Source organism: Pan troglodytes, chromosome 15 (genome assembly GCF_028858775.2).
Source record: "Pan troglodytes isolate AG18354 chromosome 15, NHGRI_mPanTro3-v2.0_pri, whole genome shotgun sequence".
NCBI lineage: Eukaryota > Metazoa > Chordata > Mammalia > Primates > Hominidae > Pan > Pan troglodytes.
Window position 1 is genome coordinate 49,903,287 of NC_072413.2, and position 27,931 is coordinate 49,931,217.

At 39.0% G+C, this 27,931-nt stretch overlaps 1 protein-coding gene and 1 long non-coding RNA gene across 12 annotated transcripts in view; one reads left to right on the forward strand and one right to left on the reverse strand.

The window, feature by feature from the left end:
• GNG2 (G protein subunit gamma 2) overlaps window positions 1-27,931 on the forward strand; it is a 122,684-nt gene that overhangs the window by 45,781 nt on the left and 48,972 nt on the right. For 4 of the 11 annotated variants that reach the window (XM_063792908.1, XM_063792907.1, XM_054666016.2 and 1 more), the window contains one exon: window positions 20,216-20,335. The exons of 6 other annotated variants lie outside the window; for them this stretch is intronic. The gene's annotated coding sequence lies outside the window, so the exon portion shown is untranslated. Of the gene's footprint in view, window positions 1-8,114; window positions 8,242-20,215; window positions 20,336-27,931 lie in introns of those variants that run through there. One more of the 11 variants, XM_063792909.1, reaches the window with a different exon arrangement.
• Window positions 22,792-25,789, reverse strand: LOC134808296 (uncharacterized). The gene is made up of 3 exons (XR_010150942.1): window positions 25,755-25,789; window positions 24,536-24,678; window positions 22,792-23,711 (listed from the first exon to the last, which is right to left on the reverse strand). It is a non-coding gene; the product is annotated as an uncharacterized LOC134808296 (long non-coding RNA).

Consider the following 27,931-nt stretch of genomic DNA (forward strand, 5'->3'; position numbering starts at 1 on the left):
GTGTAATAAACATATGTTGGGTTGCAATTTATGAGATTGTTATTTTATTAGGCCAAAGTAGTTGAAATCAGCAATTGCATACAGTTCAATCACATGCATGCATATTAGGTAGTTGTCTGGAAATTTTTCAAATATAAGAGTTAATGTGCAACTATCTTTTATGTGACAAATGTCACAGAATTCACCTAGCTGGTAGTTGTGGATCTAACAGATTCATGTTAATGATTACATCATCTTCACTCCACTGTCACCTGTGGAACAATGTTAATTTTGTCTTCCTTGGTTGTAGTTGTATTTCTTCTAATTAACCTGTCATACATCCGTGCTTCACTGTGGTGGAATCCCAAACGGGGATTGTTGAGTCAAAGCACTTAGGTCTCTTGAATTTTAAAATATATTGCTAGATTTCTTTCTTAAAAGGTTGTAGCAATTTGGATGCCCATTAGTAAATATAAGCCTGCCTGTTTTCTATCTCCTAGTCATCACTGGAAATTACCACTCTAATGGGTGAGGAATGGTATTCTATTTTAATTTGCATTCCCTTGAATTCTGGTGAAGTTGAGCATATTTTCATATGTTGTCATTGATCTTTTGCATTTTCTCTTCTGCGAATGTCGTTTCGAATCCTTTGCCCATGTTTTTATAAGGTTATTTGACTCTTCCCTCAATTTATACAGAACCCTTAGTTTATTAGTGATAGTAATACTTTGTCCACTTTACATGCTGCAGTTATTTCTTTCCCAGCCCATCATTTGTCTGTTTTGCTTATAGTATCCTTTACCATACTTTTTCTTTTTCTTTCTTTTTTTAAAAAGTATTTATTCACATATGTCTTTGTTTTCCTTTATGGTTTTTTGGCTTCTTGTCTTGCTTAGGCATATTTCCTCTATCCAAGGTAATATAAATATCCTCCTTATTCTTCTAATATTTTAAAAAACATTTCTCCATGTTATGTATTAAATCCATCTAGAATATATTTTGTATATGCTGTGAGCTATAAATATGTTCCTCCAAACAGCCAACTCCATGACATCATTTACTTTAAAAACCCTCTTTTATCTACTGAATTGGAACACTACTTTAGTCATATATTGTTTCCACATATACTTGGATCAATTTGGATCAATTTCTGTGCTTTTTATTGTATTTCCTGGATTTATTTTCTATTCCAATGTCAATGAAACCATCTTCATTATAATAGTTTGATTTCAGGTTTTAACATCTAGAAAAGTAACTGGGTCCCATTTTATTTTTCTTTTTAAACATTTATTGCTATTGTTTGACATTTTTTCCATATAAAATTTAAACTCATTTTGTTATATTGCAAAAAGGGGAAAACAACCATTGAGATTCCAATTACAACTGCATTAAAATCATGTATTATTGGAAAGGACTTTTTTATATTTTGCGGTTTCCATCTGGAAAACATGCTTCTCAATTCAAATATATCGTACTTTTATTTTAAAGTGCATTTCTCGATATATAAAGATTTTTGCTTCTTTTGGAGTTGGAAATTTGGTAAAATGGCTGGGTGTATGATAAATATAAAAATAAATAGCTTTTCTTTTCTTAATGCTAAAACTTGTTCTCAGACTAACATACTGAGGAGTTCCTAATTCAGATCTCCAGGGACAGATGTCATAAGCTTGACTTAAGAAATGTTAAAGCAGAGCTTTGCGCCACTTGACTTAATTCCAACTTTGCTACAATGGATCATATTATTGTGGATTATTATTATGGAGGAAAACAGTACTTTGAGCTCTGTGTGGTTAGGCAGGATGTTTCTTCTTTTAGTTCTAGATCAGTCATGATGTTAAGAGTAAAATCCTAACAGAGGAAACTAATTATTTACATTTCAGTTTTTTTTTAAAGTATAATTTTATCTGTTGGACAGAGGCTCATTTGAAGATAAAACCTCAAGATATAAGCTTATTGGTACATAAAAATACATAGAGGAGTCTCACTTATTGGAAGAATTTTATTGTTAGTTTAACAAAACCTACAGTACTTCTGTACTTATTTCTAAAAACTAGAATTTAAAGTAAAAATACTGTTGCTTCTGGGAAATTAATGGCCTAAGTAGCAGTATAGGTAGCCTTCTTCATAGTAAACCCATTCAAATGCCAATGACATTTTCTCAAACAAAAATCTTCAATAACATAGCCTCAGTATCCAAAAAACAAAGAAGAACTTTTAAAATAATTCAGCTAATTTTTAAAAGTTGTAATTCCACATAACAAAACTATAAAAGAATAGGAAAAATAAACAATGAACTTTAAAATTGCCTGACATAACTAAAGCCAGGAAATAAAAAGCCATTTAGTGAAAATTACAGTATTACATACAATTAAGAATATTTCCAGAACTAGTAAAGAGAAGAGTTTACATGGAGAACTACTAAATAGTTAATTAGGGAAGCATATTTATTAACTACAGAATCAAATAAAAAATTAGATAGCTTAAATAAACATGTATGAATAATGCCAGGCCAAAATGATCCACTTCTAGAATGGAACACAGTGTTTTAACTTAAAAATAATAGGTGAAAGTACTTGAGCTAATAGAATAAATAAATGTTAACGAATCAACAATTTAAGGTAGACAATATTTCCAGAATTCATTAAAGATGTGGCCTACATATTAGGAAGTTAATCTGGAAATTAACATCCAGAGAAAGATGCCAAGATGTTTACTTATAACATTTTCAAACTTCAGTGAGGAAGAAATCTTAAACATCTGGAAAAAAGGCCAGATAATATTCCAAGTACTGATTTCAGAGGTAGCTGAAATTAAGACCATGAACTCCCCAAGGAAATGAAACAACATCTGCAGCTCTTTTTATGGAAAAAATTATCCAGGCAAGATGTCATTCATTTGGAAAAGCTAGAGAAAGATTTTCACATATCCCACTGATATGGTTTGGCTATGTGTCCCCACCCAAATCTCATCTTGTAGCTCCCATAATTCCCACATGTTGTGGGAGGGACCCAGTGGGAGATGATTGAATTATGGGGCGGGTCTTTCCTGTGCTGTTCTTGTGATAGTGAATGGGTCCCACAAGATCTGATGGTCTTAAAAATGGGAGTTGTCCTGCACATGCTCTCTTTGCCTGCTGCCATCCACGTAAGACGTGACTTACTCGTCCTGGTCTTCCACCATGATTGTGAGGCTTCCCCAGCTATGTGGAACTGTAAGTCCAGTTAAACCTCTTTCTCTTGTAAATTGCCCAGTCTCGGATATGTCTTGATCAGCGGTGTGAAAACAGACTAATATACCCACTAACCCTAAATAGTCAATGACCTTACACTTTGGATTCAGAACAGGAATTTCTTCACACTGTGGCCACCTTATGAAGTCCTGCTGTCAAGATGGAATACTAAAAACATTAACTAGGAGGATCAATGCATAGACCATAGACCCGTTGCAGAATAAAATTGTGATCTAAAACGTAAAAGGAAGAGAGGAAGGGAACTAATATTTAGAGAACATCTATAATTATCAAGTTTTTTTATAACACATTATTTCATTCAGTCTTCAAAAACCCTGGTGGTATTGTCCTCTTGTTTCAGATGAGAAAATAGTCTCAAAGAGGTTAAGTGACTTGCTTTGTTAAGTTGTAGAGTCAGAATTGAATATGTGTCTTTCTGACTCCCAAGAAAAGTATAAGTTTCCAAATAACAGTCCAAAAATTGAGAATGAGATAAGATGAGGAAGAACTAAAACCAATAGCCTAAATGTTCTTTTTTACCCATAGAAAGAAGCCTAGGAGCTTTGGGTTTTATTATTGCTGTAACTAGAAATCACCAAAAAATGAATTTGATAATTTTAGTGACTTGTGTGTGTATGTGTTTGTGTGCAGATTTGATTTACATAGAAATAATTTTACTTAGAAGGGAGTATATTTAAGGTGCTTAATTAATAACTATGGCATTTATAAAGTGAAAGTAAGGAATAGCAAAAATAAGAAAGATAGATGGCCAAAATATAACAATCATTATAGCTATAAACTTTAAAATGCCACATAAAAGATACGCACTTTAAACAAAAAGTCATACACTAGAATATAAGGCAGGATTATAATACATGAACTAAAATCATAAGGAAATAGAATAATGTGTCATTATTGAACATAACATAAAGCCAAAAAAGATGAATATATGAATTATATAATGATGACAGCCATCACAAATAATAAAGTGAGTAAAGGAGGAATAGTGTTGACACAAAAGGAACAAGTGAATAATGCTACTATGCAGTAGAATCATATTAGAGTGGATGCCAGTCTCTTTGGGTGGCATCCTTTTTGCCACAATCCAGGAGTGAATGTTGACTTACCATGGAGTATATTCCAAGAGCCCTCAGGGCTGAAGAAGAATTTTGGCCTTTGGAAATTTAGGAATATATGTTGTATACTGCCTGCTTTGTTAGCACTAACTAGAGTTGGACAGTCCAGGTCAATCTAGGCTGAATACGGTAGAGTCAAGTCATTCACTTACAGTTAGGAAATGTATGAGTTTCCTTGGTTTGATCATCTAGGTGAAGAATGAGACTTTGTAATGTCAGGCAGCTGTAGAAGTGATGGCCCCCATAACTAAGGAGGCAGGTTGTCATCTTGGACAATTCCGGGGTGGGGGCATCATGGGAGTAAACCTGTGACGTAAAAAGGATAATGTTAAAATGAAGAAGTGTCACTTGGTAGGCCCCACAGATGGAACCAAATTTCCAGTTGAACTGGTATTCTAGCAGTAACTTCAAAAAAGGAGAGAGAAGTTGAGGAGTTTGATGAAAAAGTTATTAAATGGGTGAATCCATGATCAAATTTGCTTTCCAGGGACATAAGCCCATGTTTAATGTTGCCTTCATTTCCTAGTAGATTACCAAATAGTGTAGGGTCCCTTCTCACCTGGTTCTGGGAGGGCAAGGAACTTATGTGATGGGAGGCTATGTGAACTTACGTGATGGCCAAGTAGACAGACTGTCATTGGCTCTGCCATGTTGGAGCCAGGGTCCCATAGGGGCGTAACAGCTGTGTGCCCCACAATGTTTTGAAGGAATAATGTTTTACAGCAAGTTAGTGGGAAATATCTGCATAGTACTAACATTCTTTTCAAGTTCTGCCTTAAAATGAGATGACTGGGAGGGCTGCTGGTATGAAAGGGGCTCTATCAGCAGAGAAACCCTCTGGCTATGTATTTAACACTCCCTAACTGTTCCCTAGAGGGTTCATGCTCTCTGGATATTGTTTCCCATTTATTTTACTTTCCATCTATGGCCTGGGCTTCTCAAGTGAATTGCCTGTGTCCTGTGGTTACATATGTTAGAGAACGTGAATACTAGTTTACAGATCTCATTTTCTAAAAATTTTGGAGTGGCATTATTCCAACCATGTCCCCAAGCTGCCTTTGAGGCTAATATTATTGCTTAAAAATGATTATGAAATATTTAAATTATACAGGAAATGACAGAGAATTATTTTTTTCCTTTCTTAGTGGTTCTTTTGAATGACTTGCAAGAACAATTTTAAGGGTAGAAGTAGCCCCTGCCTTTAGATTTTGCTGGATCTGACATATGGTTCTGATGAGCATTGGGATGGATGTAGGAAGGCACACCACAGACCTGACCAGGAGAAATGATGGGATGGTTCTCAGAGCTCTTGCCTTGCTTCCTCATCCCTGTTTAATAAAAAGTGAAAGATACAAGCAAGTAACATGAAACAAAGCTAAAAAAGATCACTTATTAAAGAAAGAAAGAGGAAACTGTTAAATAACAGCTCCAGCAAAAGCCCAATGGAACAAACAAACAGCCACAAAGGACCAGGGAAAGCTCTTTGTCTGAATTAAAAATAACTAAAAATGGTACAATGTGCACTGAACGCAAATGTGCAACTCATTGCAGAGCCCTCGAACTCTGTAACGTTCCACCCTCTGAGATGAGGAATGTCTCTGCCACCCATAGGGAAGAGCTTCCCGGCCAACTGCTCCTGGAACCAAGGCACTGTCCCCTTTCTTTGACAGCTAGCTACAGCACTTGGGTATTGTCAATTCTCCCTTCAGTGCTCCTACTGCAATACCATGAGGATTTGGTGGAAATCAAATGGTGAGGTAATCCAGACCACTCATTAATAAAGACCATAAGATTCTGGTGTATTTCCCTTCAGCAGCAGTGAGGAAAGATGGAAAAAGTGGAAAGAAAGAGCAGCTGTGAGAAGATCTCTGTATCTGATGGTGCCTTGTTGAGCTTTCTGGGACCCCCATCTCTACTCTGGAATTGACCTGATCTTCAAGGACCTATGTCCTGGTGTATGATTCTCTCCCTTTTAACACCACCCTGTCTCTACAGCATATTTCTTGTCCTGACCCCTTTCTGACAAATAGTTTGCTCTAAGGCTTGTTTGGAGAACTTGATCCTTTCCCCTCTCCCTGCCTGTTTCAGCCCCCGCCCCTACCTCCATCAGCTCTTGACTGGCTTTGCCTCCACCAGGTTCCAGCCACTCTCTAACTGATGCCACAGTCTCTGAGCCAGCCCTACTCCCTTGAGGGTTAGGCCATCCCTAGCTGGGATGGAACTGAAGTAATAATAGTTCTGACATTAAACAGAATTAGGACTTGTGTTCAAAATTGAGGATAGGGAAAGGAAAATAAACTTTTTAAAGTATGGTAAAATACCTGTAGCATAAAACTTACCATCATAACCATTTTTAAGAGTACAGTTCAGTGGCATTAAATGCATTCACATTGTTGTTCAACCATGATCATCATCCATCTACAGAGCTCTTCGTCTGGCAACACTGAAAATCCAACACAGTGAAACCCCCATCTCTATAAAAAAATTTTTAAAAATTTAAAACCTGACACTCTGTTTTAAATAAACAATAGCTCCCTATTCTGCCCTCCCCCCAGTCCCTGGCAGTCAGCATTCTGCTTTCTGTCTCTACGAATTTGACTACATACATATAAGTGGAATCACACAGTATTTGTATTTTTATGACTGGCTTATTTCACTTAGCATAACGTCTTTAAAGTTCATCCACATGGTAGCATGTGTCAGAATTTCCATTCTTTTCACAGTGGAATAATATTCCATTGGAAGTATTTGTCATGTTTTGTTTCCCCATTCATCCATCAGTGGACACTTGGGTTGCTTCCACCTTTTACCTAATGTAAATAATGCTGCTATGAACACGAGTGTACAAATATGTCTTCAAGACCCTGATTTTAATTCTTTCACGTATATACTCAGAAATGAAATTGTTGGATCATATGATAGTTCTATTTTTAATTTTTTAAGGAAGCATCATACTGTTTTCCATGGCGGCTGAACCATTTTACATTCCCCTCAACAGTACCCAAGGGCTCCAATTTCTCCATATCCTCACCAGTACTTGTTATTTTCTGTTTTTTAAATTCTAATTCTGAAAGGTGTGAGGTGATAGCTCATTGCCATTTTTATTTGCATTTCCCTAATGATTAGTGACTTGGAGCATTTTTATATACTTATTGAAAAAGTTAAGAACATGAAATCTCATACAAATATGTAACAAGCACATGTAAAAGATTTGATTAACTCGTTGAAGGAAACACTGAGTGAAAAAACCTGGTTTCAGGAATACACGAGACTGAATTATATATAATCAAAGAAAGAAGAAATGCGGAAATGAGATTGCCAAGTTATATTCAAAACTGGTTAATGTCCCACAGGGCAATAAAACCATAAGCTTTGGGGTTATTTTTTCATTCAAATAAGTGTCCTTCTACAGTGTCAGATGAACCTAGGATCTAGTATGACATTGAAGGGCACACAGTAATCTTTCTGCCTTCTTTCTGAGCTTTGGAACATTTTTCTTAACAGACTCAATACTTTTACTCCCAGAAACCAATTCTGTGTCTTCTTTCCATGTTCTCTGCAAGAGGGTAGAAATGGGCCTGGGGCAGAGCAGAGAGAAACTTTGCTTTCCTAAAGTTCTTTCCAACTGGCCTTAGTGAGATTTTGGATCTATTGGTCGTCTAATTGCCAGAAAGAGTAGCTCAACAGTCATGACTGAATAAAAGTAATGGTGTAAATGTATCCATCCTTTATATGCTTTCATCAGCTGACTTTGGGTTTTGTTTATTTAGGTTAGATATTCAGTCTATGCATGCAAAGCTCAAATGTGGAGAATTTGAGGATGATACCAGTGTGTTCCCACACCCTGCCATATTGACCATCTAAAATATTTGAGAATGCTTAGGATTTGCTATCTAAGTAAGTGTTAAATCTGCCAGAATTATGTTTCTGAATTATCATTTTATATAAAGCATTTGTTTTGGGATATCCAGAGTTGGCATGCACCATTAGAGCTATATTGGGTGTTAACATACTGAAATGTTTTCATACCAGTTGGTAAAGAGAAAGTATTTCTTTTTTTTTCTTTTCTTGTTTTTGGAGACAAAAAAGTTGCCCAGGCTGGAGTGCAGTGTGATCATGGTTTACCAGAGCCTCAACCTCCCAGGCTCAAGCAATCCTCCCAGCTCGGCCTCCCAAAGTAGCTGGGACCACAGGTGTGCGCCACCATGCCCAGCTAATTTTTTTTTTCTATTTTTGTAGTGAAGCAGTCTCACTTTGTTGCCCAGACTGATCTCAAAACTCCTGGGCTCAAGCAATTGGCCTGCCTAGGCCTCCCAAAGTGCTGAGATTACAGACGTGAGCCACCACGCCCAGCTGAGAAAGTATCTCTTTATTGAGATTATAAGGCATCTTATCATGCCACCCATCAGTGACCATGGTGGGGTAGTGGACATGGGAGGACGGCCAGCATAGATATTGACAGCCCCAGTAGCCACTGAGTGGTCCAGGAGGTGATAGTGGAGGTGTGCACAGTGCCCTCCCTCTGCTCTACGTTGTCAGGGATGACAAAGCAGGCAGTGGAGCAGGTGGCATTGGTGGCAGTGTATTGGAAGTGGGGGTTGGGGAGAATGGGGGTGCAGGGGCAGAGTCAGTTGGAGCATAGGCCCTCTGGGAGGCATTAGCGTCCAGGTATATAATAACCCAGTAGTGCAGAGCCTGCAGTGTGCCCAGGAGCAGACTGTCAGTATAACAGTGAAGTTATTGATGTGGTTATTACATGGTTTGAACAGGAGCATCACTTAGCTAGGTGACAGCTACATCAACTAAGATCACAATAACAATCTGTAAAAAAAAAAAAAAAAAAAAAAAAAAAAAGACCAATGATTTGGAAATTTCTAGAATATTTTGGAAATTATTTTCTCCATAATGTAGCATGTATATTTTAGGATATAGTTAATTCGGCAAACAAAAGAAATTTTAAATAGATTTTGATTGAATATTTTTGATTTTATCACATATTGATATTTTATCTTTCTAATTATTAAATATTTTCATTTTGAGTATGACTGTTATTTCTGGCTACATAAAAATTATAGTTATTTAACCAAACCATCAAAACTAAGAAAAGAGTAAATTGGGAAGATATTGAAAATATAATAGGTACATATTTGTTTTCTATATTACATAAAGTGCTTATTCAAGCTAAAAAGATGGCACAAGCCTCCTATAAGCAGACAGTTGAATTTTAACAGGCAGTTTGTATAAAAGTAAAGACAGGTGGAGGAGAGGTTCCCCCAAAGGCAGGGACAGTGTCTGACACAGGCCTGGTTTCCTGGTCTGCCTAGTAGGAACTTGATAAATGTTAATTAATTGAATGAATAACTGAGTCAATGTATGAACAACTCTTCAACCTCACCAGTAATTAAGTAAATGCAAAAGAAAACAAAAATGAGATATAGTCATATCTATTAATTTATTAAAATTAAAGAAATAGGCTAGGCATGGTGGCTCATGCCTATAATCCTAGCACTTTGGCAGGCGAAGGTGGGAGATTGCTTGAATCCAGGAGTTCAAGACCAGCCTGGACAACATAGAGAGACACTGTCTGTACAAAAAATTTTAAAAATTAGCCGGGCAGTGCACACCTGTAGTCTCAGCTACTCTGGAGGCTGAGGTCAGAGGATCATTTGAGTCTGGCAGGTCGAGGCTGCAGTGAGCCATGATTGCACCACTGTACTCCAACCTGGGTAACAGAGGGAGACCTCATCTCAAAAAGAAGGAAAAATAAAATAAAATCCAATGCAGGAGAAAAATTCAATGCAGGAGAACTATTGTGGAAACAGGAAAGCTAGTCATCACTTTCTGAAAGGACCTACTTAGTTTATTATAAGCAATCAGGGATACTTACTTTCTTCAACCTGTTTGGGGTATTTATCCTCAGGAAATGATGGTAAAGAAAATGAAAACTTTCTTTAAAATTGTTTACAGTAGAGCTATTTATAATAGTAAAAACTACAAGCAATTTACATACCCAATAGTTCAGTGAAATATAATGCTTTATATTTGAAATGATATATTTCATATGTAATCATTTCAAGTGATTATATTTACCTCCAGTTTAATGTTAATGAATCAACAATAGATATTAAATAAGATGTCTTTTAAACAGAAGCACACAGAAAACAAGGTTATATGTTGATTGGTTGACCAAAATGTTTAACGGAGGCTCCAAGCAACCTAACCCCATATTTTTGCTAGATGCAATGCTCTGTGTTTTTGGCAATTTATAGAACATAACTACCATGAATAACAAGAATTGATTATATTTAATATGTGGTTTGAGCAAGGGCGTGGACTTATGTGCTCACAGCTGCTCAAATATTATTGGTGATGTTCAAAATCTTGGGCAAGGCAGAAAGAAATCTGTTTTTGGGTTATTGTATTATTTTAAAAAAATACTTCCCCTATGGCAGTGAACACACACAGTTCCAGACCTCTACGATTTCCAGTCTTTTCTGGAGTTTTTCAATTCTCTTTTTTTCCCCTAAGATCAAGAAGAATATCATTATTTGAGTAGCATAGACCTGCACAATAAATCCTTAGAAGATGGCAGGGACTTCCACAGATGTACTCAATATTTTCCCTTGTGTCCCTGCAAGGTCAGAAAATGAAAACCACCACCAATTCTATGGTTTGGGAAGAACTCAGACAGTGACAGGGTAGCTGTGACCCAAATCCTAATCAAATAACCTTTGCTGCAAATAACAAGGACTCCAACCTCAGAGAATTTTGTTCTGTTCCCAAGCTGTATCCACCATGGGCATTCTTAGTTAAAAGCAGTAGTCAGCAGCTTTGGTGAACTTTACCATAGAAGGAATTTCTCAAAAGGCATGCAATGCTCAGAGAATCTCAGGAGAGCTAGAGAATCTTCAGACACGCAGGATGGGTAGACAGAATAACACTCAAATCACACCACAGAGCCGATCCTAAGAAGGTACCCCACCTGCCTCTATTGGATGCAAACACCACAGCTCACACAGCCAACACCTGACCCTGGGTGCTCAAAAACTGCCACTGGAATTGCTGCCACAGCTGTCTCTGAAAGCCCAGAGTAGCTGCCATCACACCCACATGTACCATCACTGATTCTCCACATTACCAGCTTCCAGTTCAGGGTCTGGCAGGAGCCTGAGTGTGTACCTGTACCGTAGCTGCAAGGGAGCCTGGGAAATGAATTTCAGCCTCTGCCTCAGAACCTAGGAAGAGAGAGAAAGGAGGGGCAAAGAATAGTAAAAGTGCCTTACCATCTTGCATAGGATGTGTTAGAATTCTTTACAGAGAGGGATTCACTTGGGGTTACTCAGAGCACCATATGGAGATGTTGTTGGGATGAACTGCCCTGGCCCACCCACTCCCAGCTAAGGCAGCTGCAGCATGATCTGTGCAGGGGCCTGGGCTTCACAGACTGATGTGGCTGCTCTGTATATATACCCCTTTCACTCTAGTGTTGAGAAAGAGGGAAACTAGATGCAATGATTAAAAATATTTTAATACCAAACTTCAAGCTTTTTGACTCACTCATGCTCCAAAAACAAGCGCAACATCAAGACTAAAGGTGTTTGTGTCCACGCCCATTGTGAGATTCAAGTTGAGTTTTCGGTGTCATATTTGTGTCTTAGCAAGTTGTCGATCAGCTTCATTTCTTTAAAAAAATTATTCTTCGGAAAGCACTTTGTGCCCATTGATATATGAGACATCTTCAAACAGTTGCTACGTCTGCCTGATTGCCCAGTCAGCTGGGGACACACAGAACATTACGGTTTGGATATGTAGGTTCTGACAGATCTTGACAGATAAATGTAAATGGAAATATATCTACACTTACAAATATTTTTTCTTTTGCCATTGTATTGAAGATTTTTCAGTGTCAGTTTCTTGTTATGTGAGTGTGAGGAATTGTGGGAGATGGAGGAGTTTATATTCTCTGCAACTTCTGACTTGGTTGGCTCGCTGCATCCATGCTCCTGAATCACCCCATCACTCAGGGATTGGAAATAGTTTGTCCCAAATAACTATTTACCTTTCACTGTGGCTCCAATCTTGAGAAAAGTCTATTCTTGCTTCCTAGACACTTAAGATTCAATAATATTGGAAAGAATTATTTGCGGAAGTATATTTGTTTTACGTTTTTATTGTGAGATAGCTGTGGTTTTCAATCTTTAAGGGGGTTTATATTTTCTGTTTACCATATAAATGAAAACTACAGTAGATAAGTATCTTGAAAATAAAAATGATCATCTGTGTTAAAATTGCAATAAAATTTTCATCCTAAATACCTCACTACATGGTTTGGCTGAGCTCTTCTGACCATACCTTTAGATTAACAGTGAAAAAATAAAAATAAATTTAGGCACATTAGATCCACCTTAGTTACCTTTACTCTTTCAGTCTGAATGACAAGACAAGTTCCAAAAGAGCGGAAGCTGAGTTTGCCATAGAAGTCAACCATGGCAACAGAGGGGATATTCTTTGGCAGGGTGATATGGTTTGGCTGTGTCCCCACCCAAATCTCATCTTGAGTTGTAGTTCCCATAATACCCACGTGTTGTGGGAGGGACCAGGTGGAAATAATTGAATCATCGGGGAAGTTTCCCCCATCCTGTTGTTATGATAGCTAGTGAGTTCTCACAAGATCTGATGGTTTTATAAGGGGCTTTCCCCAATTTTACTCGGCACTTTTCCTTGCTGCTGCCATGTGAAGAAGGATGTGTTTGCTTCCCCTTATGCTGTTATTGTAAGTTTCCTGAGGCCTCCCCAGCCGTGCAGAACTGTGAGTCATTTCCTTTATAAATTACTCAGTCTTGGGTATGTCTTTATAAGCAGCATGAGAACAGACTAATACACAGGGTACCCTTCGGTACAACAGAGAACTGAAACAGATAGCATTTTCCTTCTTCACCCTTCTCAGCTAATAAACTCAGGGGACTATTGCTATGACTTTATTGCACAGAAGTTGCTAGAATCTGGGCTTTCCAAATGAGGCAAGAATTTTTACTCTCTGCCTTTCCTACCACCTGACCCTCAGGAGCCCTGCCCCTTTCCTCCTGCCTCCTTCTTTATTTAACTATTTCATATTAAGCTTTGTTTTTTTAAAAAACCTACTAGGAATGAAGACATTGTGATACATTTTATGTACCATACGTACTGATATATAATGGGCCTATTCTCTTTTTTTGTTTAAAATTAGTATTCTGTAAATGTAAATTTATGCCTGAAGCATGATTTGGTTTAATCAATTTACTGAGTTTTTACTTTTACAGAGTGGTAAAACTGGATTAGAATGCCATTATATCTTAGTGAAGAATAAGAATTTTTTAACCTTGCATTGGCATCTCTAGAACAATAATTCCCAACACTTTGAATTGGAAAAGATTTCTTTTAAAAACTTTTATAAATCTCAATACATTATAGGATAAGAGAGGTACTTTTAATATCCATTGGTTGAGAAAGCTATTAATTGTACAGTATTTTTAAATGAATTTGCATTTGATCTGTCACACTGGCATCTCCCTATAATCATGAAAATAGAACATATGTGTGTAGAATATATTTTGCATGCAGCCTGCTGGAGATTTTTTTTTTTTTTTTTTTTTTTTTTTTTGAGACAGAGTCTTGCTCTTTTGCCCAGGCCGGAGTGCAGTGGCGCAATCTGGGCTCACTGCAAGCTCCGCCTCCCGAGTTCACACCATTCTCCTGCCTCAGCCTCCCGAGTAGCTGGGACTACAGTCGCCCGCCACCGCACCCGGCTAATTTTTTGTATTTTTAGTAGAGACAGGGTTTCACCGTGTTAGCCAGGATTGTCTCGATCTCCTGACCTCGTGATCCGCCTGCCTCAGCCTCCCAAAGTGCTGGGATTACAGGCATGAGCCACCGCGCCTGGCCGCTGGAGAATCTTTTACAGGGACTCCGTGACTTTATCACTAAGCCACGCTGGAGGCACAGGCATGACGGTTCCTGGATTTTATTCAGGCTGACAGCCACTGCCAAGTCTCCTTGGACCAAGCTAGCAATGAATTGATGGTGCTATGGGAGAAATTGGTTCCTTCCAGACATGCTGGCCATGCTCCTCTGACCTGTCATTGATTTGTGAAGTGCTGATTCATTCAGACATTTTTTAGTTATATAAAATACATGTACAAACCATTTTAAACAGAAAATAAATCATCCTACAACTATTTGAACAGATATTTATGGCTGGATTCAAAAGCATTGAAATTAAGGGTCTTAAGTAGAAGTATAACAACAGTAATAGCAGAAGAATTTCTGCAGTGAGAATTCATTTCCCTCTCTGCATTTGGTGTTCAGCAAAACTAAACCTGTATTGAAAAGGAGTACATTCCTCTTTCATCAGAGATTGCATTTAGCAAGGAAACAATGGACAGCTTTTCCCAGTGTTCTCTCCTTTTCTCATTGTCAGGGTGTTCTTCTGTGACATTTAATTTGAACCACTGCCTGTCTCAATAATGTAACAATTTGATTGGGTCGAATAGAAAAGGTAGAAGTCTTTTTTAAACCAAAGGATTTTCATTTGAAGGTTTGATAACCAAATTTGATTTCTGGATCCTATGATCCCGGTGATGTCCCTTGGATTCAGCCCCGCTCTCCTCATCATTAGTGGTATCCTCCTGAGGAGAGAACAGAATACCCTACACTAACTTTAGTTGCTGGTCTTTACCGATTTAGGTTGGTATAAAGACAGAACCAATGTGAGACTAGGCTTAGAGTATAAAGTTAATATGTGCAGGTTGGGAAATAGGCACTAAAAATTATAGAGTTGACTGGATCCTGTATTAGTTATCTATAGCTACATAACACATTAACCCAAACTTAATGTCTTAAAACAACAAACATCTATCTTCTAATAGTTTTGTGGGTCTGGAATCCAGGGTGGTTCTGGCTCAGGCGCCTTCACAAAGATGCAGTTAAGGTATTAGCCAGGGCGGCTGTCATCTGAGGCTTAAGTGGGTCTGGAGGATCTGGTTCTAAGCTCATTCATATGGCTGTAGGCAGGAGGCCTCAGTTTCTCTTGGCCGGGGCCTCTCCATAGACTGCTCATGACCTGGCTTTTCCCAGAGCAAGCGATCCAAGAAAGAGGGCCCAAGACAGAAGGCACAGTCTTTTGTAATGTCATTTTAGAAGTACCATATCATCATTTCTACACTATTCTGTTGGTCACACAGGATGTGAATACTAGGGCAGGGTTTATTGCAGGTCATCTTGGAGGCTGGCTACCACAGGCCCAAATGCCTAGTTTTTCTAGAAACCATGGAGAGCTGCATTCTTTTAAGTCTGGTGCTATGTCTAAGGACAGACTCTTGGTCAAGTTAATAAAAATGATCTGTCATATTTTAAAGATCTATCTATCTATCTATCTATCTATCCATATATATATAGAGAGAGAGAGAGAGAAGAGAGTGTCTCGCTCTGTCACCCAGGCTGGAGGGCAGTGGCACGATCTCGGCTCACTGCAGCCTCCACCTCCTGGGTTCAAGCAATTCTCCTGCCTCAGCTTCCTTAGTGGCTAGGATTACAGGTGTGCGCCACCACACCCAGCTAATTTTTTTTTTTTTTTTTTTAGTAGAGATGGGGTTTCACCATGTTGGCCAGGCTGGCCTCAAACTCCTGACCCAGTGGTCCATCCATCTCAGCCTCCCAAAGTGCTGGGATTATAGGCATGAGCCACCGCACCCAGCCTAAAGACAATTTTTTACCTTTGCTTTTATAATGTAAATTTGATTGTTATATTTAAGTAAAATACACTTATAAAGTATAAATAATACTAGGGTACAATATAGAAATCAAAATTTTCATGTAAACTTCTTATATAACCATAGTTATTAACAGATATTTACCTATCATTATAAAATAAAGAACTGCACTATTCTGAATCTCATTGTTTTCACTTAACAGTATATTATGGATATCTTTCAATGTCAGTATATAGAATTCATTCTGTTTTCTGGCTATGTAATATTCCATTGAGTGACTCTGGCAAATAGAATAACTTTACCAGAATTATCTAGCCCGTCTCTACTATTGGATAATTGAGCTTTTTCCTTCAGCTTTTAATAAAATATGAATCGTGTTTGTACATAAGTCTTTTTGATCTTTTTGTGCTGTGTGAGAATTCTTCAGGGCAAATCTTCAGAAGGTGAATTTTCAAGTGAAAGGGTATAACATTAAAAATTCAACAGATATTGCTGAATTATCTGCTAAAAATGTTGTACCTAATTACACTCTTTCCAATGGTGACAAAAGTGCCAATAACCTCTTCCTTCTAAAATCAGCCTCATTTGACTTGGGTATACCTTACTATGATTTTGAGGAAGGCATGGTGTTGTACTTGGCAGAGGAGTTTAAGACCAAAAAGGAAAATAAAGGGCCTGCTGTAAGATCATAGCAACCATCAGGGATTGCATAAAGGACCCCGTGAGTGACTGATTCGTAGGCAGAGGCACCCCCTTCAGAGCTGCATGTAACTGCAGGGCCCAAATTTGACTTCTCCCCCTTGAGTATGAATACTGAGGAAGTTTGTATAGCTCATTTGTTAATAAGCTAAACTCTGACATCTTCAGGCATCTGTCTGTGCATTGATGAAGGCACTAAAGACAGAAATGAAGAGAAATGGATTGTGGAAACCTGGCTTCTTGCAGTTCTTCCCAACAGTCTACAACCATTCCTTTCTGAAAATCCCACTGTTGCTTTGGTTGATGCCTCAGACTCAAGATCCTTTAAGCAGCATACAAACTGAGAAAAGAAATGCATTGAGAGACCAGGACTCTGAAAGAATGGAATTGATCCATTCATTCATGGATTCATTCAACAATGAATAAATATTTAGTACCCAGCGTGGGGCGGAAGCTATGATAAGCCCTATGTATGTAATTGTGAACCAAGACAGGCACCAACATGGAGGTTCCTGTCTAGTGGGGAAGATATACAATAATATAATCACAAATATAGATGTGGAAACTGTATTTATGTCTAGAAATTAGCAGTATTCCAGGAAGCCAGGAAAACGGAGATCTGCAGGATGAATTTGAGGTCATTAAGAGAGTTGCTGGTAGAGTCATGACAGGCAGAAAACAAATGAACAAATGGCATGTGTGCAAAGGCCCTGAGGCAGGAAAGAGGGGGGCTAGCTAAGGAACTGAAAAAGGCCAATGTGCTCAGAGGGAGTCACAGCAAGAAATGAGGCTGAAGAAGGAGCTGGAAGCCAAATCATAAAGGACCGATACATTTTCCTGGAAGCATTTTGAGAAAAGGAATTCAGGATATGGAAGTGTTCAAAAGCCCAGGATGGAAGGAAGGGGGAAAGTGACAGCCACTGGGCAGGAAGCGAGAGATCTCAGCTGGGGCAGGAGGTCTCAAGACTCTATTAGCCATGTACCTTTTACTCCTCATTGTCTACCTGGGCTTCATGGGCAAACACTGCTGTGCCCCATCTTTGCACATGGCACACACTCCAGAAGCTGAACAGCCTTGTCTGAGCCTACTTTTACCCTCATGGACTTAAAAGTCTGTGCCCCACTTTGCCTTTCATCCACCTGGGAGGATTTCAACAAAAGTCCATGTCTTGTTCTGTTAATTGAATTACAAAGGAAAGGCCCTGGTGCATTCAGCAAACCTTAATCTGTCTCCCCATTACCCTAAAATGTTCAATGTAAAAAGCCCATGGCAGAATGCCTCTAGAACAGCACTTAATTGACATAATATGGGTCACCTGTCTACATGGAATTAGCTGACAGAGCTTCCAGAACAACCTACTTTCCTCCCGTTTGTCTTTAGTTTTTGAACTTCCAAAATGCATCACTGCTACTCACGTCAGTTTTGAGCCATTATTTAACAAAGAGGTGTACAGTTGGGAACTGTGCTCCTAGCTCAGAATTTGTCTAGTGGTGCACTTGGGGGGTGAGAGGGGAATGTGGTCAGGGCCCTGGAAGCTGGGGCAGGGGCTTGTCAGTACCATTGGTCGGCTTTGGCATGTGCAGCAACGCAAAACAAAGTGTAATGTGGCTTGGTGTCATGCTTTAATGGAATAAGCCTTATAAAAACCCTATGTACATGTGTATGTATGTGTGTGCTTGGGGTGGGAAAATATGAATAAATTCTGTTACGGGGTAGGGAAGGGAATGGTTATCAAGGCCTATGAGAATGAAATAGTCCCTAACCAGTAACTTGGAGTTCTTGTGTCCTGACTTGGGAAGCCACAGAGCTGAATGGCCAAAGATGTGACCTTGGAGACCCATTGCCTGAGTTCAAATCGTGGCCCCTCCACTTACTGACTGGGAAATCTTGGAAATTTAGTGAACTTAATCTGAACTTAATTTTCCTCATCTGTGGAATGAGAATAATGATAGCTTTTTTTTTTTTTTTTTTAAGAGACAGAGTCTTGCTCTATTACCCAAGCTGGGGTACAGTGGTGCTATCATAGTTCACTGTAACCTCTAACTCCTGGGCTCATGTAATCCTCTCACCTCAGCCTCCTGGGTAGCTAAGACTACAGGTGTATGCCACCAAGCCTGGCTAATTTTTTAAAAAAACATTTATAGAGACAGGGTCTCACTATATTTCCCAGACCGGTCTCCAAACTCCTAGCCTCCAGTGATCTGCCTACTTTGGCCTCCCAAAGCACTGGGATTACAGGCGTGAGCCACCATGCCCGTCCTGATAGCCTTTTCTTATGTTTTTTTTGTTGTTGTTATTGTTAGATTAAAGGAGTTGAATCATGAAAAGGGCTTTATATAAAGTAATTGCTTAGTAAATGAAAAAAAGTATAGCTAATAGTGTCAGGCACTGTTCTAGGTACTTTACATATATTAACTTATTTACTCTTCACAAGCTCCCAGGAAATATGTGGTGATGTTATCATCCCCACTTTCAAGATGAGGAAATGGAGGCACACAGGTTAAGTAACTTGCCCAGCATCACCTATTGAGTAAATGACAGAACTGAGACTCAAACTTGGGCAGTGTGGCCCAGAGTCCAAGCTCTTGACCACTTTGCTGCACTGCCTCTCAGCCATATATAAATGTTAGCTTTCATTATTCTTGGGAGATGGGGAAGAAAGAATGGGGGAGATATAGTAAGAATGGCCAGAAAAGGAAGAGAGCACTAAGATTCCCTTGTACCTTAGGCAGGACTGTGAGCTGCTCCCATCTTCCATCCCCACACCCCAACCCCCAAAATCCCTTAATTCCAGTGGCTCAGCCTAAATACTGAATGTGTCCTGATAATGTTACACCCTCACTGATTCCAGTTAGGTGAGGAAGAGACTGTCACTTCCTGCTGTTGTTACGGCTGCCCTGGTTGGTGAAGGTTGAGCAGAGGTCTTTCCAGAGATGCCTAACACCATCTCCAGGACAAAACTCCTCTGTGGGTGGAGTCCTGTCCACTTTCATTACTGCTGGGCTTCTTCAGACAAACCAGAAGTGCCCAGGGGTAAAATTCCCAAAACAATTGCATAATTGACCAAGTCTGACATTCTCGAGAGAGCTATTCCCTACAAGGTTACCAGCCTGGATGCTTTCTTCTAAGATGTCAGTGATTCTACTATGAGGCCAAAGGCACCACACAGGCGAACAACATTGTGTGGGCAGTCCTTATAAAAACCTTACATCAGATATTATGCTGCAACGTGTATTTCAGCTACTGGCTTGGTTTTGGGGGTGGGGGTGGGGGTGTGTGTGTGTATGTGTGTGTTTTGTTTCTTTAAGGTGGAAGATAGCCCAAGAAAAATGAAAACAAATGTTTAAGTAAAACTGCTAAAGCTCACTAAATCGGCTAGAAATTAATTAATTGAACCTGTAAGCTTATGTTTCTGCTTTCAAAGGGATGATACTGTGAAGTGTTCAGGAATGAAGTCTCGTGATGTCTGCTACCTAGTTTCAAATGGCAGGAGAGACAGAGGGATGGGGAAGCAAAAGTGACCATTGTTAACTCTAGGTGGTTGGTAAGTGGGTGTTCCTTGTTTTATTCTTTCACCTGTAATGTATGTTTATATTTTTTAAAAGTTAATAAGTTGGAGGATGATAGAAGCATTAAAAAGTAGGCCAGGTATGGTGGCTCATGCCTGTAATACCAACACTTTGGGAAACTGAGGCAGTAAGCTCCCTTGAGGCCAGGAGTTTGAGAACAGCACAGGAAACATGGCAACACCTCCTTTCTCAAAAATTTTTAAAAAAGAAAATTAGCCAGTGTGGTGGCTTGTGCCTGTAGTCCCAACTACTTGGGAGGATGAGGCAGGAAGCTTGCTTGAGCCCGGGAGTTAGAGGTTACAGTGAGTTAAGGTCGTATCACTGCACTCCAGTCTGGGTGACAGAGTGAGACCCTGTCTCTAAAAATAAACAAATAAGTTTATGGGGGAGAGTGGAAAGAACAGGTGCCATGGGATCATAGGATGAGAGGGCAGTACAGGATGAATGGTCCTTTCCCCCATTGTCATCACCTTTGGGATCAGGGAAGAAGCAGAGATGTAGAGAGGAGGTCTAGAGGTTGTATGGAGGAGCAACTGATCAAAAAGCTGTGCTCTAGATAAAGGAATAAGCACAGAGCTCTTAGTACTGCTGTAAAACTAGAAGTTACTGTGGGAGTGGAGGTGACTTCCTTTAAGTTACATTTACAAGTTCTATTATTAGGATTAAAGTACTCTATATTCTCCCTTAAAACTGACCGCCAACAATGAAAATGTTGCATGTATATAATTTATGCATATGTTGCATATATAATATATGCATAAATGTTACATATATCCAAATACCTTTTTCATACATATGTTTCATTTCATATATATGAAAAACAATGGGAAGAATATCACTAAAATTTTATCTGTAGGTAAGAATTTCCACGTGTGCTTAAAACTGGGAGTCACTGTATCCAATATAAAGTTCAAGGTTTTTTGTTTGCTTGCTTGCCTTTTTATCTACTTTTGCAGAAGATATTGAAATTGCAATCATCTTGTTTTTGGGGGAATGGAGTCATTCCATATTGGCTCTTGAGTATGTCTGCCACCACTCTGATTCTAGCTGGAGGCTGCCAGAAATGACTGTGCCATTGAATGGAGTTATTAGGCAACATAAAACGGACAAGCCAGACCAAGGTAGAATGGAAAAGGACTGCCGTCTCAGGCCATTTCATTATGTCTGAAAGAAAAACTGATGAAGAAACACAGGCCACAGTAACCATAGCTCCTGCTCTAATCCTTTCTCCCTGAATCTTCTTGAAGGATCCTTGTGCTAAGGTTCCCAAGGTGCGGGAGGGATTAGAATAAATGCTGTTTTGGCAAGAGGTTTGGTAAATCATCTTGGGTGTTAAGTCCCGTGTAGAATTATCTAATAGTAATGAGGTGTCAGCAGTTTTTTATCTATTTAAAGCTTTAACTAGACCACATGAGTAATGTGCTTTCAGGTGCTTATCTCTAATTAATTAATTCATTTGTAAGTGAAATACCTAATTAAAGCAGTCTAAGGGAGCTCCTTTGCGGCCTGGATCTGGTAGATCCAGTAACAAAGAGAGGTCTTTGCTGATGCAACTTGTTGAACTGATCCTCATGGGCTATTAGCTTCATCAGATTTCATTTGAAGAGTTCTTTATGTTTTTTTGTGTTTTCAAATGTAATACAGACCAAATACTGGTCTTTGATACTGACCAGAGTCACTCAGTTACGCATAACTTTGGAAGAAACCTGAAGATGGTATGACTGGGGTCTCAGCTGAGGGGAAATGGACAAAGATGATACATGCCCTGCCATCATGCCTTTCTGTCATGTACACTGTCATCAGGCAAGGCCAAAGAGCCTGTCACTCCATGACTGCTTGCTTGAGTTTAAAAGTTCAGGGTCATTTCTTTCTACTTAGGAGTTTGCTTTGCCTTTACTTTATCAGAAAACTATATAACCCAAAGTATTTACCATTTCACTTCAGCTACTAAGAGATGTTGGCCACGTTTAGAGCTTAAGTGTATGAATCAATTCAGTTGTCTCTTCCCTGTACTCCCACTAACCTTCTTTGTTCTTTTCTTAGAATAAGGGCACCATCCTTAAAGGTAAAGAGCCAATGCCTTCTGTGAAGGGCAGTTTACTGCTTCATAGATAAGGATGGCAGCTTTGGATTGAGAAACTTCTATTTTGTCATATTACACCTCTGCTACATTATGAGGGAGAGGATGCATTTGAATGTAATAATTATGACTAACTTATAATGTGTTTTGCTTCTTGTAAACTGTTACTGCCCTAAATACGATGAATGGAACAAAGAGCATAAATGAATTCACAAAAGACACCTAAGCTGCTCTGAGGATATGGGAGGGACTTAAAGAGGCAGCAAGGAAACAAATTGAATTTGGGGTAAATGGAAAATTAGGGAGGGGAAATGGGTAAATATGATACGTTAGAAGCCATCCGTTCTCTTTTATAAAGTGACTTTTTATTTAAAAAAAGAAACAAAAGTCTTCCTCTGAATTTCAGCCCAGCCCTTAAACGATTTCCCCACAACAGAAAATTGATATTTTTCTAAAATATTTTGTGACTAAATGCTGTTTGGGAAAAAAAAGTGGTATTTCTTTAAATTAGTGCTTTGAAAGGAACACATACTTAGCCTGAATCACTTTTGCCTACATATGTGAATTATGGGTCTGTGTTTAGAACTTAGGAAACAGCTGCTGTACTCTGTTCCCAGACAAAGACACACTGCAGAACGCTACATCCAGGTTTCTGGGTTCTCCTGAGACTGTGGTGGTAGGTTTCAGGTAACAATATTTGCTGTGAGTTAAACCTGTAATAACTGTCATTTTCAGGGTGGGAGGCATTACAGTTATACAGTAAAACTATAAAAGAATAAAAAAGTCAACCTCAAAGATAAACTCCTTGAGAACAGGAGCCTATTCCTGTTTGTTTCTTTATCCCTTACTGTACAACATACTACATAGAGTAGGCACCAAAAGAATAAAGAATTATTGATTAAATGAAATCATGCATCATTCTACGTATGTAATCATTTTATTTCTGTGTAAAATTTCCTTGTGTTGAGTGGTAGCTGATAGTGTCTAACCAGAGGCTAATTTTAGACAGAGAGCCATATTTTACATCTATTATTGTTTCAGCTAGACGAAAACACAGAAATTGAGTGGGTGCTGGAACACATCCATTATTTGCCCCCTAGAGATAAATGGAGTAGTTGAGAATAGTGCACCGTTGGCAGAATATGGTGGGAAAACGTGCACATTGGCTTCCCACGAGGACCTATTTTGTACTAAGTTATTTCATATTTCGGTCTCTAGGATGCCAGTGTTATAACATCTCAAAGTGCTAAAAATTTTCCACGAAAATAATCCTGAAAAAAAAAGAAATGGAAATTAATCCAATTAAACTTCTCTCCTGGGAGAGCGGATTTGCAGCTGGCGCAGCTTCAACAGTGGCCATTGAGGGGGAGGAAGCCAGAAGTAGAAGAAGAGCCAGGTGCTGGGAGGCCTACCTGCCTGCGGTGTGGTGGAGCAGTGCCAGGCTGCTGTGGACCATACCCAGGTTGGTGTAGGTACCCAGGGGTGCAGTGTGATGGACAGGGTATGTCAGGTAGTGGATAGTGTGAGGGTTCCAGGGCCATCTGCCAGCTTTGAAGCAGCCTCCCATCTAATAGCATTTATTAAAATTCAGAGAAGAAGGTCTGGCCACTGGAGATTGAGGCCTGGCAGAAGACCCAGCCAAAACAGTGGGATGAAGGTAGCATTATCTGGGTGATCAGGTGTTTCCTAGGTCCCTGGCTATGAGACTTAAGGAAGCAAAATCTATTTCAGACCTCACCCATTGATGGAGATCTGATTTTATCTACACTGCCAGGCATGTTCAGGGCTGGCTTGGGCACTGGTGGGCAGAGCCTGGTGAAAACATGACTGTGGCTAGAGGGAAGGATGTAGGGGTTAGGAAAAACGCGATTTAATGGACTTTCCCTAAACCTTTGGTAGCCCTTAGGCATGTAAGTACATCCTAAGCTACTCTTTCAAAATGATATCTCATTTCTGAAATTTCTTCCATCATAGTGAAAAGTCCCCAAATGTTCTGGAGTCAAAATATCCACCAGTCAGCACACTTCCCAGTGAATCCCAGCCGCTGCCATGAAGAGGGATAGGGAAGAAACAATTTTTCCATAGCTGTACTTACTGAGCCCCAAGTGTAAAGCACAAGAAAATCGCATCCCATTTGTCAGACAGCAACGACATGGCTGGTTGCCTTCATACTGCAATCGCCTCTGTAATCTTCCTGTGAGACGTAGCATCCTCCAGGGAGTGAGTTGGAACCTTAGCCTAGTGCAGAGTTTATTAAAACCATGTCTTTTTTTAAATCACTTAACTTCCAGCAAATAGTATAAATCTTGCACACACTGAATTACCTCTGATTAAAGGTATTTAGGATTAATCAAGGGGAGATGTGTTGTTCCCTGAAAGTAAAAATCAGACTTTTTTTTTTTTAATCATTCCTTTGAGATATTAGGTCATGATTATTTTAATCACAAAGGAAAATCTGAACTTTGGATCATTTTCTTATTAAGCATCAGAAACACTGTATTAAAAACTGATAAATGGCCGAGTGTGGTGGCTCACGCCTGTAATCCCAGAACCTTGGAAGGCCAAGGTGGGCGGATCACCTGAGGGGTTTGAGACCAGCCTGGCCAACACGTTGAAATCCTGTCTCTACTAAAAACACAAAAATTAGCCGGGCATGGTGGCGGGCACCTGTAGTCCCAGCTACTCGGGAGGCTGAGGCAGGAGAATTGCTTGAACTTGGGAAGTGGAGGTTGCACTGCACCGAGATCGTGTCACTGCACTCTAGTCTGGGCAAGAGAGAGAGACTCCATCTCAAAAAACAAACCAAAAAAAAAAAAAACTGATAAAGAAGCCTCACTACATCCCTCAAAAGTGAAGACAAAAGCTACAGGATAATAAACCAGAAGCAACAGGGGCAAAACAGTGGGCTGAAAGCCATCCCAAAAGCATTTTTATTAGACAGTGTCAAAGACACCTGCGGAGGTGGTGACCTGACCTAACAAGCTTTGACCATGTCACCATGCTGTCTTCATGCCCGTGGTAAAGAGCTGCACTGTCTCCACTCTGCAAAGAGCTGCTTCTGGCCAATTTTGTTTCCTGGTTGTCCTCATGTAGACATGAGTCCCAGCTGAGAGCATTTTTCCAAAAAATAAAGTCAACTTTTACCTCCTTCATTTGAAAAAAAAAAAGAGCAGATTTTGCAGTTGCGTCTTGATAAAATAAGGCAAAGGGTTGAATCCACATTTTCAAATTATCCCAACTTACACAAAGATATTTTCTAAAAATAAAAGAAGAGTTGTACATCTATGGTGTGACCTCCATGAGAGAATACTTGCCTTGTGTTTGCAGGCCTTCTTTCCAATAATTAATGCTGTGAAAATAAGTAAAAAAATAAACTAACTTATATAACACAAAAATAAGACAATTTATACTTGGAGATCAGCTACAGAATAGAAACTAAAGCAGATTTATTACTTAGGCACAAAATAAACTACGAACTTGCATCTATTTTCTTACTGCCTTCATTGTAAAAGGGTTAAAATAAACAAGGTGTTACTGTTTTTGGAGAAATTCTTGTGTATCATCATCAAGGAAATAGAATTTAGAAAATTTTGTTTTGTTTTGTTTTGAGACTGAGTTTTGCTCTTGTCGCCCACGCTAGAGTACAGTGGTACGATCTCAGCTCACCGCAACCTCCCCCTACCAGGTTCAAGCAATTCTCCTGCCTCAGCCTTCCTGAGTAGCTGGGATTACAGGCATGTGCCACCACACCAGGCTAATTTTGTATTTTTAGTAGAGATGGGGTTTCTCCATGTTGGTCAGGCTGGTCTCGAACTCCTGACATCAGATGATCTGCCCGCCTCAGCCTCCCAAAGTGCTGGCATTACAGGCATGAGCCACCGCGTCCGGCCTAGAAAACTTTTAATGATTTTACTCTAAATTTTATAATTTTACTCTAAATTTTATAACTTAGAGAAAGTCTTCATTAATTTAAACTCTATTAATTCACACTTTGCTGTATTTCAGAAGTGACTGGAGTGGTGTTTAATATTACTCAAAAAATCTTTTCTTTGTGGATAATAATGGAAGTGTTTAGTGCAATAATGTGAAAACAAGATTGTAAGAATAGTGCTTAAAATGTTAAAAGAATAATTTGTTTTTGAACATCTTTAAAGTCTTTAAACATAGCTCTTTACATATAAATTTTGCACATGCCAAACAAAAATTGTTTTATCTAGCCTTTCAAGCAGGTCCCCAGAAGAAGTGTTTTGTAGCAAATCCAGCTCACATACTATGAGTTACCCTCAGAATTTAAAAGTAATACATGTATCCCCAATTTTGATGTTTTAGACTGGTCTTTTTCCTTAGTTTGATGATTACGGTTTGACAACATAACCAGTCCCAGCTAGTGGGTTCCTGGACCCTGAATGAAAGGTAGATTTGTAAGGCAGCTGAGCTTTGGCTGATTGAGACTTGTTTGTTTGAACATGTTCCGCCCTAGTAATGGATATGGTCCAGTAACTGAATAAAGATAATGAGCACTGAACAACAGATGTTTATCAGGCAAAACGGAGATCATCTTTTAACACTCTGTTGCTGAGGCTTTGGTATAAGTTTATTTAACAAATTTTAACCAAACACCTGTTTATGTACCAGATTCTAGGTATTTATAGGCAAATAAAAATAGATATGGCCCCTGTCATGGAGTGTATTGTCTAGCTGGGGAGCAGAACTAAACACATACACAATTAGATATAAACCGTTGTCCCTCTGTATCTGTTGGGGATTGATTCTAGGAACCCCCTTGGAGACCAAAATCCATGGATACTCAAGTCCCTGTATAAAATGATATTGTAGAGTTGGCCCTTTGTATCTGAGGGTTCTGCATCTGAGAATTCAACCAATGTTGGATCAAAAATATGGTATTTGTGGGATGTAGAACCTGCAGATACTGAGGACCATATCTGGAACTAACGCAGGACTGACTGCAAGACTTGAGCATCCTCAGATTTTGGTATCCACAGGGGTCCTGAAACCAATCCCCTGAAGATATCAAGGGACAACTGTATTTGCATGTAACTTATACAAACCCTCCCCTATACTTTAAATCATCTCTAGATTATTTATAATACCTAATAAAATATAATAATTATAATAATTATAATACCTAATACAATATAAGTAAATAGTTATTATACTATATTTTTAGAAAATAATTACAAGAAAAAAGTCTGTACATATTCAGTACAGATGTAACCATCCATTTTTTCCAAATATTTTCAATCTATGGTTGGTTGACTTTACGGATACAGAAGGCAGAATATAATTACAAATTATGATACAGAAGTACTCTGAACAATAGGAACAGAATGCCATGAAACTATGAGATACAATTGGAAAGACTGACTTTGGAGAGAATTTATAAATGGAAAGGTCTAGGTGAGCATCGGAGATTTTGGGCTCTTAGAATAATGCTCCTTGAATGGTTCTTATTCCCTCTTTCCATTTCATT